The 12,495-nt window shown below is 43.4% G+C and overlaps 1 protein-coding gene across 6 annotated transcripts in view; it reads right to left on the bottom strand.

The window, feature by feature from the left end:
- Nucleotides 1–12,495, bottom strand: part of AKAP1 (A-kinase anchoring protein 1) — a 74,756-nt gene that overhangs the window by 48,252 nt on the left and 14,009 nt on the right. The window contains exon 3 of one of the 6 annotated variants that reach the window (XM_081313144.1): nucleotides 3,971–4,074. The exons of the other annotated variants lie outside the window; for them this stretch is intronic. The gene's annotated coding sequence lies outside the window, so the exon portion shown is untranslated. The remainder of the gene's footprint in view (nucleotides 1–3,970; nucleotides 4,075–12,495) is intronic. 6 annotated transcript variants of the gene reach the window in all.

Below are 12,495 nucleotides of genomic sequence, written 5' to 3'. Positions count from 1 at the left end.
CCGGTCATCAAGTGTTTGACACCTTGCTAGGCGACTGGTGGTACTCGGATGTTGCCATATCCTAAAAGTGGTACAAGGGGTGAAAAGGTTGAAAAACCCGGGCTTAATGGAGCTGAGTAGGAGAAAGCTGACTTGAACAGGAAAGAAGAAACTGAACATAAACAAATCAAGAGAACTGCATAAGGCAGAAATTACAAATTAAAACCCAGGATACTAAAATGTTGACAACCTTTGCATTTGGTTTCCAACTTACCACCGTAGATGGGATTGGAACATTTATTGCTAAGCAATAAGTAAGTTGCACCTAATTTTAGGACCTTTCTCCTGTGGTTGTTAAGCAGATCACTGCGGCTGTTAAGTGAATCACAGGGTTGCTGAGTGAACCATGCATTGTTAAGTGAAGCTGGGGGATATGGTTTCCCCCCACTGACTTTGCTTATTGAAGCAAAGACCCCTGGGAAGGTCATAAATGGTGATCACATACCAGGACGCTGCAACCATCATATTGCGTCTGTGTGTGTGTGTTCATTAAATGAATGGTTGTAAGTCAATGACTACCTGTACCTTAAAAACATTTCCCCAAAGTAAAATTCTGTAGTGTCACTCCATTAACTAAGTTTATACAGCCTTGTAAAAATCATGGAGATGACCTGGAAATGGATACATTCCATTCTCAAAAAAGATCATCTCCAGACCTCATAAGACTCATTGCACAGAAGAGCTTGCAAGCAATACTAGATGAAGAGGTTTTTTTGGGCAGTGAAAGGAAATCTGCACTCAGTTCCTTCATCCTCTCAGCTGTCTTATGAATGCCACCATTATGATCCTCAAACGATGGCTTACAGTTTTGTTGGTTTCATGAATCCAGCCAAATGGGGTTTGATCAGTAAACTATGGTTTAGAGCAGGGGTCTCCGAACTTGGCAACTTTTAAGAGTTGTGGACTTCAATTACCAGAAGGCTGGCTGAGGAATTATGGAGGTTGAAGTCCACAAGTCTTAAAAGTTGTCTAGTTTGGAGACCCCTGCTTTAGATTGAAGTCCTAAAAAGCTTCTACACAATCAAGCTATTCATCCACTGACCTGAATATTTTCCATCAAAATGGTTTCTAATCTAGTTCCCACCAGACATGTTCAAATTACAAATCCCAGAATCCCCAGCTATGCCCAAAATGGCTCCAAATTCTAAAAAATGCAGGAAACACTATGTAATGGCACCAGATTAGTCTTCACTCATTCAGTTAGGCTGTTGCTTAACTTTAACAAGTAGAGATTTGAACTCAGGATTTTCTGCATGTAGAACAGGTATCCAACCCCTAAGCTACGCTGCCAAGGGCCTAACCCAAACCTTTTATCTCACTTTAAAGAAGCAATGCTTTATAAGAGACAGGCATAAGACACCAATGAAATTCTTCATCCATTATATAAACCAGAAAGGATGACAATTTCTGGTCCTGAGAATTGTATCCAGTGTGCAGTCATGGTTTTAAGGTGCTGGACCATTCCCTGGAGAAACCCAGGTTAAATCCACCCTCAGCCATGGAAACTCACTGAATGACTTCTGCACAGCAAGGCAGCTTAACCAAAATGTTGTGGGGGGAAGTAAGAAGTACTGTACATGCTGCCTTTTGCTAAAAAGGCAAGATATTAATCTTAGTAAACAAACTAGGGATATAGAAAATGGGCTGATTTGGGAACTCACTATTCTAGAAACTCCAGAACTTTGTTTTGTTCCAAACCATGCTGAGCTGCCTCTGTACTACAGGTAATCCTCAATTTAGGACAGAAATCTCTGAATGTTTTATGAAATGTTTATATCAGTTATTATGCAAATCCAGCTTTCTCAAAGGCCATCTTTTGTGTGTGTGTGTGTGTGTGTGTGTAATATTGACAATCAGTTGTAAATGTGAATCGGTTTTCCAAGCATCCAAACTATGATCACATAACCGTAAGGATGATGCAATGGTCATAAGTGGAAGTACTTTTTCCAAGGCCATCGTAACTTTGAACCGTTGTTAAATGAACAGTTGTAAGTATAAAATTCTAGCAGCTGGTGATAATTTCTAGAAATAAATCCACCAAACTGGAAGTGGCTCCATATGCAGTGAACACGAAGTTCCAGGAAAAACTCGGTATGCTTCATGAGTGAACCATTCCAAGAAGACTTCAAACCAGGGGAGATACAAGTCATCCTCAACTTAAATAGTTCATTTAGTGACTGTTAGAACAGCACTGGAAAAAAATGACATGACAATTTTTCACACTTACAAGCATTGCAACAACCTCATGGTCACATGATCAAAATTTAGACGCTTGGCAACTGACTCATACTTATGACGGTTGCAGCGTTCTGGGATCACATGACCACATTCTTTGACCTTCTGACAAGCAATGGGAAAGTCAGATTTACTTAACCGTGTTATTAACTTAACTGCAGTGATTCACTTAACAACGATGGCAAGGAAGGTCGTAAAATGGGGCAAAACTCACATAACAAATATCTGATTCAGCCAATAGAAAAGTTGGGCTTAATTGTATAAGTCAAGGACTCCCTGTACTCGGTACCACAAGTCACCGAGCTAAAACACTGGAAGGTTTAGGGTGGTCAGGAAAAAAATGGAGCATTCCACAATTCTCCAAAACCGTGGTTCCCTAATTGCCATATTTGTCCCTTCCCCCCACAAAAGGACAATATAGGATAGGGGTGAGGAACCATGTTCCTTTTATGACTTGTGGACTTCAACTCCCAGAGTTCCTGAGCCAGCCAGTTGAAGTCCATAAGTCATAAAAGGAACATGGTTCCTCACCTCTGATATAGGACAATGGTGCACCATGCTGGCTCAGGAATTCTGGGAGTTGAAGTCCACAAGTCATAAAAGGGCCATGGTTCCTCACCCAGATACAGGATAATGGTGCACCACTTTTACCTTCTTCCAACCATCTCCAGCCTTAGCATTAAACAGTGAGTAAATCTCAGATACTTTCAACTACGGCTAGTTTTAGCCAATCAGTTTCATTGACCATTAACAGTTCTAAGTATTCTACAAATATATTTACTGAGGCTCTCAGCCAAGCAAGTTTTCAAACGCAACCTTTGAGTATTGTTTTGAATAGAAAACCCTCATTTGACAAAGCAGGATGTGAATCTCAGGCTGCAGTTTAAAAATACATAAAAAGCTTACCCAACCACTCAATTGTACCTCAAATGCACTTTGCCCTGAAATATATAAACAAAACCCCAGGCAATGAACAAATATGGCAGAGGAGATGAGGCAGGAAACAAGAAATCTAATAAATCAGCATGTCTTTTGGTTGCCACCAAATAGCATTTAGGACGTGTAGCAGGAGAGAAATGCAAAAACTTAAAAAGCAAGTTAATTTAAACCCAAGGGAAAATTCCCTTTCCACTCCCATCCCCTTCTCACTGGAAATAAGGACATTCCAAGGTGGTCTACAACACCTTGATTTTTGATGTGCTGAGTTGCCACACCCCTAATCCACAGCCAGGACAACCCATCACCACAAATCAACAGAATTAAAGTCCCACAGGGCAGTCTCTATGGCAGTGTTTCCCAGCCTTCCTTATACCTGGCTGTGGAATTGTCAGGCACAAGGAATTAGGACCATACTTTAACTAAAAGTCAGAAGATTTATTGCTCAAGCCTATACACAAAAATCTAGTCAACTAAAGTTCAATACTAAATTGGCTCCAGATAAGGGTCAACGGAATTCAAGAGGGATTGGATTTAGACCATTTGTGGGAACATAATAATTCTAGGCTGATGACTTATTTAACTCCGCCCTTCCAGCTCCATCTGCTTTCTCCTGTAGGAATTCTGGGAACTGAAATCCATACACCTGGCTGGGGAATTCTGGGAGTTGAAGCCCACCTTAGAGCTACCAAGGTTGGGAAACACTGCACTATGGGAAATACATGCTAGGTTCAATCAACAGACTAAGCCAGACACTCACTGTTGTGTGAACCCAATCATGCTGTTAGTCTCTGGATTATGGCTGGGCATGTGACGCACAAAGAATGGTCTTCTCTGCCTCTTTGGGAGATACGTATTACTCATCTAGGGAGAAACCAATTCAATCTATTAAATGCACAAACAGGTAATTGGGTTACTACAATGACACCCATTAAAGCGAGTAACATCAGCTCTACCTGTATGTTCCAACTTATTGTGTATAGACAAATTGCACTTAGTACTGGTGGACTGAACCACATAATTTTACATGGTCAGAGTTTCCTTTCCAATTTAAAAACTGAACTGTAAAACTTTATATACATGCAATATAATAATGCTACTCTGATAGCTAATAATTGTGGTGGGCTTTTTTCTTTTTTGTAATTTCCCCCCACCCCAAAAGATGAAATACAAAATACAGGGCAGGGGGTGGAACAGAAGCTCCTGCCTTCTACCCACCCTCCCAAAAAAGTGAAAAATCCACCATTATGTGATGGATATTTTTCATGGTTACTATTTCTCCCCCCCCCCCTTCTCTATAAGTTTGCATCGTCCAGTTTAATTTTTATTACATAGCCTATTTAATAACATTTTAAGTGCAGTGAAATGTATTGGAAATACAGAAGAGGTAAGGAAGACCAACTTCTCTGTCCAAATACCGCTTTATCATCACATTCTAATACAGGTAGTCCTCGACTTACGAATGTAATGGAGCCTGCCCATTCCATTCGTAATTCGAGGATTCAAGGATTCACTCCCCGCTTTTGCCCACGCATTTGCTAATTGAATGTGCGGTTTGTTAAGGGCACATGAGGTATTTCAGGGTGGGGAAGGCCATTGGAGGGGGGTTTAGTGATGGAACAGGCCCCTAAGGCCTCCCTGACCCACCAAGATATCTCATGCTTCCCCCTCCCTTCCTGCCGCGCCGGACTCACTTACTTTGCAAAGATCTGTCTCCTCTCTGCTGCGGTTTCTTTGCCTTTTTGAGGGACAGGAGAGTGGATGGAAGCTCCCGAGTGCCGTAATATCGTGCTAGTTCAGGCACCCATCCTCTTTTGCAGACAAAGCTTCCAGTCTCCGTCAGGTCTCTGTCCGGGCGAAAAGTGAGCACCTATGGAACGCTTGGAAACGGAGCGAATCGCTCCGTTTCCAAGCATCCCATACGCGCTCAAACACTTTTCACCCGGAGAGAGACCTGACGGGGACTGGAAGCTTCATTTGTGTGCAAATGGGGCGCTTGGAATGGAGCAATCTGGGTGAAGTGTTCCGGCGGTGGCGGAAAGGAGTTGGGGGGGGAAGAGGAAGAGCAGGAGACAGGCAACGCCAACACTTTTTGCGCTGAGAATGAAAGTTTCTGGGGTCCGCGACTGCAAAAAGAGGATGGGTGCCTGAACTTGCGCGATATTACAGCACCCAGGAACTTCCATCGACTCGACTCTCCCTCAGGGGTAAAGAAACTGCGGCAGCGAGGAGACAGATCTTTGTAAGGAAAGTGAGCCTGGCGTAGCAGGATGGGAAGGGGGGCAGGGAGGGAAACAGGGTGAATGTTGCAGAGCCACTGCGGTCGCTCGTAAGGGCGAACGACTGCCGTGGTGCTGCAATATCCATATTTCGGGACTTGCTTATGAACACTAGGGGGCGCTTATCGCGTAACTTTGAACGGGCACCAAGTGAACGCTCAGGGATTACCTGTATCTATCTAGGTATTGTCCCAAATGCCCATATTTTTAAAAAAGGTGGATTCTCCTTCAGGTTGAACTCAACATCTGGTCTTTTTGGGCAGCCTCAACTAAATCTGGAGATCTTTTCCCCCCAGTTTTTCACTCTAGTCTAGAACTGGGATTTCATAGTGGTCTCCTGTTCAATACCAGGTCCAACTTGCATATCTGCTGCTGCCTCCACGAGGGGTCAGTTGAGGGGCTACGTTACTCCAATTGTGTTTACACATCACAACTGATCCAGGAGGAGAGACATGCTTTAACTCCCATCTATAGGTAATGCTCGTTTAGTGACTGCCTCATTTAGCAACCGTTTACAGTTATGAAAAGGTACCTCTGTGATCCAATCCTTCAATTTACAATGCAAGGTTTGTAAAGCAAAGGTAAGTGTATATTGGTAGCATAGTTTTTAACCTTTGCTACCATTTACATGTTTATTGGGGAGTTATTATATTGTTTTTTTAACTGCTATTCACTGCCTAAAGTCAACATTGAGACAGAAGTTATAGGAATTGAAATAAATAGAGACACATCCACAATTACCTATTAATGTCTAGCCACATCCCCCAATCTGACCCCAATGCTCCATGTCTGGGCTCCACTGAAAGCAAAGACACAGCTAAGAAACCTATGCATGATTTATAAAAAATGGCCACCCACTTATGCCCACAGCAAGTTAGAAACCTAGTGGGTAACTAAGCAAAGGCTGACAACTTGATAAAAACTCCTTCCTACATGCCACTTTTCTCTAAATTGAGCTCACAGCAACCACAAATCAAAGTAAATAAAGACCACATGAAATTCTGACCTGAAGTAAAACAATGTCACTCAGAAATTTCTTTCTGAATAGCCTGATGCCCAGAAGAGTAGTATTTTCACTCAATGAATGAAAGAGCATGTCCTTGGGATGCAGAAGATCAGAAGTATAACTTCTATCTGTAGATAAGACTTGGAAAAACACTAACTTGAAATCTGGAAAAGTTATGCCAGTTGGCGACTAAGTTTGTAAAACATGCTTTGTTGAAATGCAGCTAGCTAGTTTGGAACTCAATGCAATCCAAATATATTAGCTCATAGTATTTTATAGTACTTTTGACTTCCCTCTGCCATTACTAGGCATTATCCTAGGAAGAGATACAGCTGCTTTAAAGAGCTGGAGGGCAGCTCACATACCTCTGTGATTCACATACCTCTGTGCAACAAAGCACAGTCTTGGTAACCAATCCTAGTATTGCACAACTTATAATTTGGCTAATCATGTCTTAGGGCTACTCATATTTCCACAACTCTCTTGAGCCACGAAGTAGCTAACCCCATTGAAGCTCAGGGTACTCTGCAAACTCAGTGAGGCGGGTAGCTTATGATTCAATGTATTGCAAAAATGTAGGCAACTGGCTTGCCTCAATAAACCATAGTTTATTTAAAGCAAGGGGTGTGATGGCTCCACAGTTAAGATGGTAGGCTTGTCAGCTGGAAATTCGACAGCCCAGGTTTGACATATAAGCATTGCACAACACAGTGAGCTCCTGTTACTTGTCCCAGCTCCTGCTCGCCTAACAGTTTGAAAGCATGCAAACGCAAGTAGATAAATAGGTACCACTTCGTGGGAAGGTAACAGTCATCCGTACGTCTTGGCATATAGCCATGCTGGCCACAGGACCATGGAAAACATCTTCAGACAACACTGGCTGCCTTGGCAAAGAAACGGAGATAAGCATCACCCCTTTAGAGTCGGACACAACTGGACAGGGGAAGTTTTTACTTTTACCTTTATTTAAAGCATGGGCAGATCTGTTGGACATGGTCCACAATAATATTTTTAGACAACCCAAGGAGCTGTCCCAGATTTAATAAGATGTAGTTTGCGTGCCAGCATCACTATAGGAAGTCCTCGGCTTACAACATTGATGGGGTCTGCCCGCTATGGTTTTAAGTCATAACAGACGTAAAGCACAACTGATCCAATTTTATGACTTTTTTTAACAGCAGTCATTAAACAAATCACTATGATTAAGTGAATCCACAGTCATTAAGCGAACACATTGTTTGCCATTGGGCATTTTTGCAGAAAAACCGGATGTAAACACCAGTTTTCGTTAAGCATATTATAAATTGTAGTCAAGTGACTGTAGGATACTGCAAAGTGTTGTAAATCAGGGACGGTCGCCAAGTGCCTAAAATGCAGTTGTGTGACTGCGTGCGTGCGTGTGTGTGTGAACAACCAGCCATTGGAACATAGGAACCACATCATAAATACATTTTGGGGGGTTTCAGTCACTAAACAACCGATTGTAATTTGAGGACTACCCCTACATTTGTTTTCTTTAGGTAGTGCTAATAAATCACAATTCCTGCAACAAAATGCATTTCTGCCTTAGACATGGGAACCTGGGGGAAGGTGATTTTTCGAGACTTCCACATGGCAGAACACCCCAGTGCTGGAAAATATCCTTAGGCTGCCTCCACATGATGTTTGAAAGAGTTTAGTGGTGAAAGAAAACCAGGCTGCCAAAGAACATGGTGGCTGGAAACCATCAAAGCTGGTGCTTTTGCAGGAAGCAACTGGACTTTGTTTTTCTTTGAAGACATTTTGCTTCTCATCCAAGAAACTTTGTCGGCTCTGACTGGAAGAAGCTTCTTAGAGGAGAAGCGAAACGTCTTCAAAGAAAAACAAGAAAGTCCAGTTGCCACCTGAAAAAGCACCTTTGGGACAACCATGACCTGGATGGCTGAGAATCTCCATAGACATGAAAGCTGATACCAGCCACAGCATAGAACAACTCAAAGCAGTAGTGCAGACATGGAGTGACCTGGCTCATAGAATTGCTGAGAATCCAACGCGAATGAATGGATATCAAACTTCTGTTGATTAACTTTTTGATGCTTAGGAATTCTGATTATTTGCACACTTGACTTTCTATCTAGTGTTTTCAGTTTGATGTCTGAATGATTTTAAACTCTCCCAAAAGAAAAACCCCGTCTAGTTTGAAGGACATTTTTTCTAAAAAAGAATGTGTTTATATAAATCATATTCCTGTATGCATTTATGAAGCTTTTAATAGTTTCTTGTGTTCACCCCAAAACATCAAGTACAAGGAGCTTGCAAAATTGGGAGATTTCTAAATTCAAATGTAGAAATGCATCTTCTTCAAATATTAATACTATTGGGACTGAGAGAAGAAACTCTATCTTTGTCCTAGCCTGAAACTGTTTCTGAATTGAACCGGCTGGTTAAAGATGAGAAGGACATCGGAATGAGGAGTTTTTAAAATGGTGTTTTTTCCAGTATTTGATTCCAGTCCACAGAATTGTTCCTACTGTGTTATTTCCTATTTCAATTCATTTCTGTTATGTACCAGTAGTCCTAGACTTGCTACCACAGTTGGGATCAGAATTTATGTCATTAAGTCATTACAATCGTAAATAGAATTCACCATTCTTACGACCATTTTTATGGTGGGCATTCAGCAAATCACAGGGTCGTTAAGTGAATCTCACAGTAATTAAATGAATCTGTCTTCCCTGGTGAGAAACTGGCAAAAAATGTCGCAAATCACAATGACATCACTGCGGGGAGCCGCAAATGGTTTTAAATGCAAGGCAGTTGCTGAAGTGTCCAAATTGCAAGCACATGATCACAGGGTGGTGCTACGGTCATATGATGGAGTACAGGTCACTTAAGTCGCTTTTTCTAAAACTGCTACAACTTGGAACCATCTGTTAAAAGAATGGTTGCAAGTCAAGGATTACCTGTATTTGTTTTAAAGATTTTTTTAAAAGGAGGAGGGTGGAGGAGCAAAATAGCTGAGCCCCTCCACTGCATCATATAACTAAAAATCAAATACAGCAGCAGTACATTCAGGGCAAGTGCATCTGAGATTCCTTTTATCTCAGAATGTCTGGCTTAGTTCAGGGCAACACTTGTTTTGCAGCTGATCTCGCAAAGTTGGGATTGACTGATTGAACTTTTTAGTCCCACCTAGTCTGCCGTTACCACTGCAGCCATGCCTACCCAATGGGCCACGCCCACCCAATGGGCCACGCCCATCCGGCACCCGACAATACATAAGTGGGTTTTGGGTTGCAGTTTGGGCACTTGGTCTCTAAAAGGTTCGCCACCACTGATCTAGGGTCTGTAATCTGCGCTCTTCAGGCAGAAATTAGGTGTCCAGTTCAGCCCTTCTACTCTACTGAGCCTCCGCGCTATCAGCCCCCTCCCACCACAAAGATCCTGCAGGAGAAGGGCAGTGTGGACAACCATGGGATCTGGCAGGGTGAGAGCTGTGAACCATATACACCAGGGGTGTCAAACTCAATTTCATTGGGTGGGTGTGGCTAGAGTGCGTTTGGCCTACTGGGTGGGCATGGCCAGCTCTACCTCGTTCGCATCAAGGGTGCCTATGGGGGCCTGGGCAGGAGTGGGACAGATCTGAGGGTCTCTGGCAAAATGTCTGATATACACAAAGCTTTCGCTGTGTCCCTGCATAACAGATACAATGCCCTTGCTGACCTTAACAGGGACATTAAGGAGACAAGTCAAGGTAGTTGTGATGATAACTCAAATAAGCAGGGGATCGTGGTCCGAGATGAAGAACTTGTTTTTGATAGGGAGAAGTGCGAATCAGGTATTACACATCAGTCATGCAAGAAGAGAAAGACATCCCAAAAGAGAAGCCACCTTCTGGTTGGTGACTCAATTATAAGGGATGTAAATTTAGGAAAGCACACAGAGGTTTTGAAAGAGATCAGGTGTTTTCCAGGTGCTACTGCCAGTAGGGACAAAAAAGCGTATTTTTAAAATAGTCAAGAATGTCAGCAAGGACTTTGATGTGGAGGCTATTGTACATCTTGGCACTAACAATCTGTCCCAAAAAGTTGTACTCTCTGTGCAGAATGATTTCCAGAGCTTGGGGCAGGAACTCAGCAGAATAGGCTGTAGGCTTACTTTTTCAGAGGTTTTACCAGTGTATAAGGAGCAAAATGGAAAAGGCCAGCGTACAGCAGAATTCAATATGGAGTGGTTTAAAGGGGAAGGCTTTGGTTATATTAGTCACAATGCTTGTAGCTGGTCCAATGAAAAAATGTACAATGATGGTTTGCATCCATCAAAGAAAGGGACTGAGCTACTCGGCAATAAATTCACAGATTTTCTGGAGGAATATTTAAACTAAACAACGGGGACAGCGAGTTAATTGATACAGAACATCCCTGTCCCCGGCAATCTAAAAACTATATGGCTATCAGGGCATGTAACATAGATGTGTGTGTGGACAAGAATATCTACCTTGCTGTCGAGCAAAATCAAGCTTTTAATAGCACACAAAGTGCACTAACCAAACAGGTGGTAAGAAAATAGGGAAGTCAGACACCACACAGGTTATGTAGAAAGTAAACACAGGGTCAGTCATAAAGGACTCAAATGTCTATACACCAATGCGCAGAGTATGAACAATAAGCAGGCTGAACTAGAAATTCAGGCTAACGAGGGCAGATATGATATTGTTGCCATTACGGAAACATGGTGGGATAAAACCCACAAATGGAACACACAGCTAGAGGGATTTAAATTAAAAGAGCCTTGGTGGAGCAGTGGGCTAATGCCTCCTTAAGTAACACCAGCTGCCTGCAATTAGTGCAGGTTCGCATCCCACCAGGCTCAAGGTTGACTCAGCCTTCCATCCTTCCGAGGTAGGTAAAATGAGGACCCAGATTGTTGGGGGCAATTAAGCTGACTTTGTAATAATGCCGCTTGCGGGGGTGTGTGAAAGTTTATGTTTGTTTATGTTTATGTTTTATTTAATTTATATACCGCCCTTCTCCCTGGGGACTCAGGGCGGTTCACAGGGCATATAAATAAAAATACAATACTATACAAAAGTTAAAACAAAGATTAAATCAATGCCCAATTAAAAACAAAATGCGATCTAAAATGACAATTTAAAACACAGCTCCCCCATCAGGCCAGACCGGCCAATTCAAACAAATGGGTCTTCAGACCACGACGGAAAGTTCGGAGGTCCGATGCCGTCCGGAGCTCCACCGGCAGTTGGTTCCACAAAGCCGGGGCACCCACAGAGAAGGCTCTCCCCCTGGGGGCCGCCAGTCGACATTCCCTGACCGGAGGCACCCTGAGGAGGCCCTCTCTGTGGGAACGCACAGGGCGGAGGGGAGTTGAAGCCGGCAGCAGGTGGTCCCCGAGGTACCCCGGACCCATGCCATGTAGGGACTTAAAGATCATAACTAAGACCTTGAACCTCACCCGGAAGACAACTGGTAACCAATGCAGCTCGCGGAGCAAAGGTGTAACATGGGAGTACCGGGAAACTCCCAAGACAACTCTCGCGGCCGCATTCTGTACCAGTTGGAGCCTCCGAGTGGTCTTCAAGGGAAGCCCCATGTAGAGAGCATTACAGTAGTCAAGGCGAGAGGTCACGAGCGCATGAGTGACCGTGCACAGGGCATCCCGGTCCAGATAGGGCCGCAACTGGCGCACCAGGCGAACCTGGGCAAAAGCCCCCCTAGTCACGGCCACTACATGATCTTCTAGGGTAAGCCGTGAATCTAGGAGGACTCCCAAGTTGCGAGCCCTATCCACGGGGGGTAAGAGCTCACCCCCCATAGAAAGAGATGGAACATCTTGAATGTCCCGGGATGCCGGAATGCACAGCCACTCAGTCTTGTCAGGGTTGAGCTGAAGTCTGTTCCTCCCCATCCAGACCCGAACCGCCTCCAGGCAACGGGACATCACAGCGAGGGCATCACTGGGGTGGTTTGGGGTCGAAAAGAAAAGTTGGGTATCATCGGCATA

The sequence above is a fragment of the Vipera berus genome (assembly GCF_964194415.1).
Source record: "Vipera berus genome assembly, chromosome: 1".
Taxonomy (NCBI): Eukaryota; Metazoa; Chordata; class Lepidosauria; order Squamata; family Viperidae; genus Vipera; species Vipera berus.
Note: the sequence above shows the minus strand (reverse complement) of the source record. Positions and strands in the feature narration are given on the sequence as shown.